At 34.9% G+C, this 8,880-nt stretch overlaps 1 pseudogene; it reads left to right on the forward strand.

The window, feature by feature from the left end:
• The first annotated feature begins 1,833 nt into the window (after positions 1 to 1,833).
• LOC111739489 lies at positions 1,834 to 1,949 on the forward strand (annotated as a pseudogene).
• The last annotated feature ends 6,931 nt before the right edge of the window (positions 1,950 to 8,880 follow it).

Consider the following 8,880-nt stretch of genomic DNA (forward strand, 5'->3'; position numbering starts at 1 on the left):
ATCATCACAGATCTCCAGGATTTTAGAATCTCCCTCCTCCAATTCATCTTCCACATTGCCTTCGTTGTTATCAACCTTAGACCAGAATAATAATAGGCAAATTTTCTGCTGTTTGCTTCTAAGACCTACAGGAGGAATTTTAATTATGTAACAGACTCTGAAAAAGACATGCCTTTACTGATGCATAGTATGATGGTTTTCTTTTCTGCCTGGTGAATTATATCTCATCTTTTAATGCAGCTCAAATGTCACTTCCTCTTTGGCTCTGCCCGCATTATTCTACCTTGTCCATGCTTCCAAGTATTTCGCATATATCACTTTTATGACACTTATATTACCCGGACTTATATTGCTTAACTCTTATCTATAATACCAGGGGTCCCCAACCCCCAGGCCGCAGACCAGTAACCGGTCCGTGACCTTTTAGGAACTGGGCCGCACAGAGGAGGTGAGCAGTGGGTGAGTTAGCAAAACTTCATCTGTATTTGCAGCAGCTCCCCAGCCCTAGCATCACCGCCTCAGCTCCACCTCAGATCGTCAGGCATTAGATTCTCATAGGAGCACCAGTCCCTGGTGCCAGAATGATTAGGGACCGCTGATATATAGTTCACTTTTTAAAGCCACCTTTCACTTCTTTATTTCCAATTTTTGCATAAAGGGAAGCATGAACATCCATTTCATATAAATCTCAGCAAATATCAAGCAAATGTTTTAATGTATCACTTAAAATATCTATGTTTACATTTGACTCAAGTTTGGGCAAAAGCAAAAAATAAAAAATGGAAACACATCCCTTATCCTCTGCAACCATTTAATTGATTTGGGGATACAGTCATTTAGTTTTATTGTGAAAAATGATTTTTAAATAGATTTTTAAAATCTGTATTTATGACAAATTTTTTTGAATAGTTTGCCAATAAAGTGTGAAGTAATGAGATGTCAAAAGAGTATCAAACATTCTACCAGTTAGAGTTTAAAATTATATCTTTCAATATCTAGTTGTAATACAGACTTTTGTATTAAGAAACACAATTTCTGCAGTTTTGTATTAAAACTTATCTGTATCAGTTAGGACACTTGATGTTGCAAATGGTAGAAAATCCAACCAGAACTGGTAAAACAAACAAATGAACAAACAACAACATCAACAAAACAATTTTATTGGTTCACATATCAGTCAAACAGTTTTTTGCTTCTGATGGAGCTAGATCCAGGGCTCAAACGATGTCTACCTCCTTGGTAATGACTTCATCCTTAGGCAGGTTCTCCTTTCTTGCTGCCATGCTGGCCGCTAACAGGTTCTGGAGTTATATGCTTCCAATTAGTAGAAAAGATTTCCCTGATTATTGGAACAAAGGTCCCCAAACTTAGTCTTATTAGCCTTGAATATCTGTTCTTGAGTCATATGCCCATTCTTGAACCAATGAAGGGCAGAGGGTGTAAAAGGAATATGAGATACGGTAATTGGTTTGAATTGCTATCTAAGAGTTGCATATGCAGAGAAAGAGGAAAATGAAAGTGAAAGGAGGAAATATTGGATCAGCTATTATTTTAAAATATGCTTCCCATAGGATAAATGCTGTAATCATCAACTGCAATGTTTACGAACCTTCTAATTTTAGAAGCAGCTCGAAGGTCATTACACTAATTTTTATTGCCTCTGCTTTCTTGCTACGAGGAAATTTATTAAGAAAAAGGAGACAATAATTGTCTTGATGTTTCTTAATAAAAAATAAATTTATTTTGGACGTGGTTCCATAGTGTAGCAGTTAGCACGTCTGCTTTACATGCAAAAGGTCCTGGGTTCATGCCCCACTAGAGTCATAGTCCAAGGTCTATGGCCATGCCACCCTGAACAAGCCCGATGTCTGATCTCAGAAGTGAAGCAGGGTCAGGCCTGGTTAGTACTTGGATGGGAGACCACCTAGGAAGACCAGGTGCTGTAGGCATAAAAAAAAAAAAAGAATAAATTTATTTTTCCTTAAAAAAATTTTCTCCAATATTTATGTTTTTCATTGTTTAGAACTTTCATTTCTACAAGCAGGAATTTCATCTTACACAAATCAAATACTGGGAGTGCTGTTAGTAGGTTTCAGGGCAGTATTTTGAGCTTGGTTGGATTGTAGACTAAAGATGGCTTCATCAACCTTGACATGGAGAGACTCAGGATATTTGAGCATATATGGAATTACAGCATCATCCATCTCCAACGGTATGCCAGAGATTTCTCTAGTCATAGGTGAGTGAATGAATTGAACCAGAGGAACTGGCTTTTCACCATGATCTTCTTGAGCAGTAGCTGATGCCAACACAGATATATTTGACATACCATGCATGTCCTTGCATACAAACAGGGACAGGCTTCTGGATGGATGCTGGTCTTCCTACTTTAAATTTTAGAAGGCTGTGACACCTGCAACACCTGTAACTTTCTTGAATTTTTGGATGTGGACCTGAGGTAGAAGTGTGAGGGCAAATAGCCATGGTCTGGGTTGTTGTATTGGTGACCTGATAGGCTGACTTGACTCCTGGAACTTGCGGTGGTCTGCAGGTGCTAAATGATGGCTTAGGTGCTGCTACTGCTGAGTGGCTAGCTATGCTGAGATAGATGAGGTTTGGCTCTGACCACAGGCTTACAAAGATGTGTACTCCCATGTTAAAGCTGAGGAAGAATTGGCATGAAGTTATTTGCTGATATTGCTGCTGCCTTGTGAGAGTTAAGTATAGGATTGCCTCCAACTCTCATAACCACCATTCTCTCCATATAGCTTTTAATGAAGAGAGCTTGATACTCCTCCTTGCTTTGTACAATAGCTACATATGGAGGTTTTGTGACCACAATTCTTCTGTTTATTGCCATGACAGCTTTATTAGGTTCTTCAAGAAATGTAAAGCAAACATGGGCAAAGTCTTTGTTGTGGCCAGCCTCCATCATGACCCTGGCACTAGTGGTTGTACCAAAGAGGTAGAATTTTCAGTCATTTATCATTAATTTTTTCATATAAAGATTAGCATTCTTGCACCTGGTGAATTTATGCTGTTTTATTTGCTCAAATTTGTATTTTAATCCAAATTGTCTTTCTACTTTGTTCTGTGCTCTACCAGAATAAATTTGACTTCTGTTAAGGACTTTTCCATTTATTCCTTTGGCAGCTTTCTGGGTATCTTCAAAATTCTCAAAACTAACAAACTCAAAGCCTTTGGATTTTCTACTTTCATCAGTCATTTGGTATCAAGTTACACCTCAATAAATATAATATTATATATAAAAACCCTAAAGACTCTATCCAAAAAATTATGAAAGCTAATAAATTAATTCAGTAAAGTTACAGGATACAAAGTCAATATATGAAAATCACTTGCATTTCTATACACTAATAACAAACTATCAGAGAAATTAAGAAAATAATCCCATTTACAATTATATAAAAAAATAAAATACTTATGAATACATTTAACCAAGGAGGTGAAAACTATACACTGAAAACTATAAGACATTGATGAAAGAAATTGAAAAAGACACACAAAAAATGGAAAGATATTCCACGTTAATGGAGTAAAAGAATGAATGTCATTAAAATGTCCATACCACCCAAAGCAATCAATCTACAGAGTCAGTGGAATTCCTATCAAAATTCCCATGGCATTTTTCATAGAAATAGAACAAACAATCTTGAAATTTGTATGAAACCACAAATAGCCAAAGCAATCTTGAGAAAAAATAATAAAGCTGGAGACATCACACTTCCTGATTTCAAACTATATTACATAGCTAGAGTAATGAAAATAGTATGGTATTGACATAAAAACAGACTCATAGATCAATGGACCAGAATAGAGAGCCCAGAAATTAATCCCTGCATATATGGTCAATTAATTTATGACAAAGGAGCCAAGAATATACAAGGAGGAAGGACAGTCTCTTTAATAAATGGTGATGGGAAAACTGTACAACCACATGCAAAAGAATGAAACTGGACCATTATCTTACACCATGTAGAAAAATTAGCTCAAAATGGATTAAATATTTGAATGTAAGGCCTGAAACCATAAAACTCCTAGAAGAAAATGTAGGTGATAAGCTCCTTGATTTCAGTCTTGGCAATGATATTCTTGGATTTGACATCAAAAGTAAAGGCAATAAAAACAAAAATAAATAAATAGGACTACATCAAACTAAAAAATTTCTGCACAGCAAAGGCAGCCATTAACAAAATCAAAAGGCAGCCTACGGAATGGGAGAAAATATTTGCAAATTATGTATCTGATAAGGGGTTAATATTCAAAATATAGAAAGAACTCATACAACTCAAGAGAAAAAAAAATCTAATTTTAAAATGGGCAGAGGATTTGAATGGACATTTTTCCAAAGAAGACATACAGATGGACAATAGGTACATGAAAAAATGCTCAATATTACAAATTATCAGGGAAATGCAAATCAAAACCACAATGAGATATCATCTCATACCAGTTAGAATGGCTATTATCAAAAAGAAAAGAAATAATTGTTGGCAAGCCCTTGTGCACTGTTGGTAGGAACGTAAATTGGTGCAGCCACTATGGAAAACAGTATTAAGGTTCTTCAAAATATTAAAAATAGAACTACCATATTATCCAGCAATTTAACTTCTGGGTATTTATTATAAGGAAACAAAAACACTAACTCAAAAAATTTCTGCATCCCCATGTTCATTGCAGCATTATTTACAATAAGCAAAACATAGAAGCAACCTAAATGTTCATTGATGGATGAATGGATAAAGAAAATGTAGCAAATGTATACATATACATACATATATATGTATGTATATACACAATGTAATATAATTCAGCCATAAAAAAGAAGGAAACCTTGCTATTCTGACAACATAGATGGACCTTAAAGGTGTTAAGTGAAATAAGTAAGGCAGAAAAAGACAAATACCACATGATCTCACTTACATGTGGACTCTTAAACAAACAAACAAACAAACAAAAAGCCCCACAAAACTAAATCATAGTTGAAAAATAAATAAGCCCTGGGGATGTAATGTACAGCATGGTGATTATGGTTACTAATACTGTTTTGTATATTTGGAAGTAGCTAAGAGAGTAGATCTTAAAAGATTTCATCACAAGAAAAAAAAAATGTAACTATGTATGGTGATGGATGCTAACCAATGTATTGTGGGGATTATTTTGTAATATATACAAATATTAAATTATGTTGTACACCTGAAACTAATATATGTTATATGTCAAACATATCTCAATAAAAAGCAGGCAAAATAATATTCCAAAAATATAATTAAGATCTTACTAATGAATTTAGGAGTCAAAATTCTTTGTCCATTTGCCATTCTCTCTACTCCACTTAGTGGCTGCTCAAAGTATTTTATAATTTCAGGTCCCATGTTCTGAACAGAACTTGACTTCTACCCTTTCTTCTCTTCAAACTTACTTCTAGTGAAAATATGGTTATCACTAGTTTTAATATTTTTCTGAAAATTATCTTTCTACCAAATTATCTTTCTATCTTTCTTTAAGATGACTTTAGTTCTCATTTTTTTCTCAGTTTAAATTATTTGCTCTGCCCAGATACCTACGTTTCTGAGACTTTTCTCTCCCTCTGATCTTTTGAGGTACTCTAAACTGCCTGACTAGTGAGAGGCCTATGATAGCTTAGGTTTTCTACTCTCCTGCCTAAAAGAAAATACACCAGGTGCCAGGAATTTGGGGGACCATATTAGAATTCTACCTAAAAAAAATTCTTATAAGCATAACTACGTGTTGAGAAATTATTTTAAACTTTATAATTTACCTTTCCTGTCATAATATGTCCTCAGTGAAATGTTTTTTAAGTCTACTTGATATCATATACTTAGTTAGGAACGCAATGTGTTATCGTTTTTATGAGAAAATTTAGACTGCTTCATGATAATATGTTATAAAAATAGGAACTGCTAATCAATCAATAAGCCAATTAACAATTTATTGAGCACTTACTATGTAAAGGCTGATGTACTAGGTACTGAATAGAATACTAGTTTCAGATGTATATCGCACTAGCTGCCATCAAGAAACTTACAGACTAAATAAGGAAATATGACAGAATGACCCAGTATAGTCTGGGATAAGGATAAGACAGTCTTTTATTTCTAGTCTTACCTTAACTCCCTTATATTTGGCTTCCTGTGCCTTGATTCTCTGATCCTCAGAGGAGGAAAAGAAAATACCTGAGTAAATCTGAAACACAACGAGCTTCTCAGGGAGTTCTCTGGACTAGATATAAACTTGTTTTAAGCCAATCTCACCTTGACCAAGACCTCTGGAACAAGCTAGAACAAAGCTAGAGCTGATCTGGCTGAATTTATTTTACAGCAGTTGCCTAACAGACACTAAATTTCAAAACTATTATCCTTACCATTTGCAACAACATGGATGAACCTAAATGGTATTATGCTAAGTGAAATAAGTCAGACAGAGAAAGACAAATACCATATGATTTCACTTATATGTGGAATCTAAAGAATAAAATAAATGAACATACAAAATGGAAACAGATTCATAGGTACAGAGAACAAACTGGTGATTGCCAGATGAGAGAGGGGTTTGGGAGGGCTGAGTGAAAAAGGTGAAGGGATTAAGAAGTACAAATTGTTAGTTATGAAAGAGTTACAGGGATGTGAAGTACAGCATAGGGAATATAGTCAACAATATTGTAATAACTATGTATAGTCCCAGGTGGGTACTAGACTAATAGGAGGGAATCATTTTGTAAATTATATAAATGTCTAACCACTATGCTGTACACCTGAAATTAATATAAAATAATATTGAATGTCCAAAAAAACCCTATTACCTTATCCACAGAATGAGATATTTATAAATCATATATCTGGTAAATATCCAGAATATATAAATAACTCCTACACCTTAACAACAAAAAACAAGCAACTCAATTCAAAAATGGGCTAAAGACTTATCTATTTTGAAGAAATGTCTATTTCTTCAAAGACAATACACAAATGGCCAAGAGGAACATGAAAAGATGTTCAACATAAATAACCACACGGGAAAGGCAAATCAAAACCGTAAGATACCATTTCACACAAAGAATGGCAATTATCAAATAACAAACAAACAAACAAACAAACAAACAAAACAGAAAACAAGTATTGGTGCATCACTGGTAAGAATGAAAAATAATATAGCCATTGTGGAAAACAGTTGGATAGTTCCTTAGAAAGTTAAGTTAGAATTATCATATGATGCAGTCATTCCACTTTTAAGTATATACTCCAAAGAATTGAAAGCAAGTACTCCAATAGATATTAGTATACCCATGTACAAATAGCAGCATTATTCACAATAGCCAACAAGTGGAAACAACCCAAATTTCTACTAACGAATGGATAAACAAAAATGTAGTATATACATACACTGGAATGTTCAGCTCTAAAAAATAATAAAATTCTGATATATGCTACAACATTCAAAAAATTGAAGACATTATGCTAAATGAAATAAACCAGTCACAAAGGACAGATACTATATGATCCCACTTATATGAGGTACCAAGGGTAGACAATTTCATAGAGTTGGAAAGTATAGTAAAGGTTACTGGGGGCTGAGAGAAGGGGACAAGAGGAGTTATCATTTAATAGGTACAGAGTTTCAGTTTAGGATGATGAAAAAGTTCTGGAAATGGATATTGGTGATGGTTGTGTAACATTGTGAGTGTGCCTAATTCCACTGAATTTCACACCTAAAAATGGTTAAGTGGCAAATTTTGTGTTATGTGTATTTACCACAATCTAAAAATATTTTTAAAAATTAGCATAGAATTTTAAAAAAATAAACCTGCCTTCTCTAGTAGATGGTGCAACCATTGTCTTCTCACTTGTATTTCATCTTTAGTGAACTTATTCTTCCCAAGTCCCCTAGAAAAGAAAGCAACCTAAGCAAACTAGACCAGTCAGATTTTCTCTCTCAGCAATTTTAAATTGAGTAGCTGAGAGAATAAGGCAATTGGTAAATGGTGGGTGCTTGAACAAAAAGGTACTGTAGAGGCTAGGTTATGGTAAATCAAAACCACATGGAAACTGAAGTTTGGTGGATGCGCAGAACCTCATCTGCATAGAAAATAGAGACAATAGACCATGCAGACCTATGAGAGGTAGAGCAAGGAGCCTCGTTTACCACTTCATAGGTTGTCCTGTTCTGAGCTGGTAGTATTTAATTTTATGTGGTAGTGTTTGTCTTATACTTCTTCGATGTCATGAATCTGTTCATTTACCTCCATTTACCATTGCTATTGCCCCAGATTGAAGCCTCATCATCTTTCACCTGGATTTTTCCAATAGCCTGCTCATTGGTCTCCTTGCTTCTACTCTTGCCATTTGCCACATTACGGTCAGAGTGATCTTTAGGAACATAAATCAGATTGTGTTACATCTCTGCTTAAAATTCTTATTGTCCGCAATTCCTTTAAAATGAAATCTGAGCTTCCTTATACGACTTTAAAACAACTACATGGCTGAGCCCTTGACTTCCTCTCTAGTCACATCATATAGCATTCCCTTCCTCATTATCTCCAACCTCTGTAGTTTGCGTGGGATTTTTGTTTTTTCATTTGTTTGTTTTTGGTGCTGTCATCTACTTTTCCACCTGGAATACACTTCACTAGTTTTGAAGGTTTATTTTTGTATTGTCTTTCAGGTCTCAAATCAAAGAAGCATTACTTTAACACAGTGGTTCTCAACTGAGGATAATTTTGCCCCTCCAGAGACTTGGTAATGTCTAAAGACATTTTTGATTGTCACAACTGGAGGGGTTACATGTAGTGGCATCTAGCCTAGAGCCAGGGATGCGACTAAACATCCTACAATGCACAGG

Source organism: Pteropus vampyrus, unplaced genomic scaffold (genome assembly GCF_000151845.1).
Source record: "Pteropus vampyrus isolate Shadow unplaced genomic scaffold, Pvam_2.0 Scaffold50, whole genome shotgun sequence".
NCBI classification, from domain to species: Eukaryota; Metazoa; Chordata; class Mammalia; order Chiroptera; family Pteropodidae; genus Pteropus; species Pteropus vampyrus.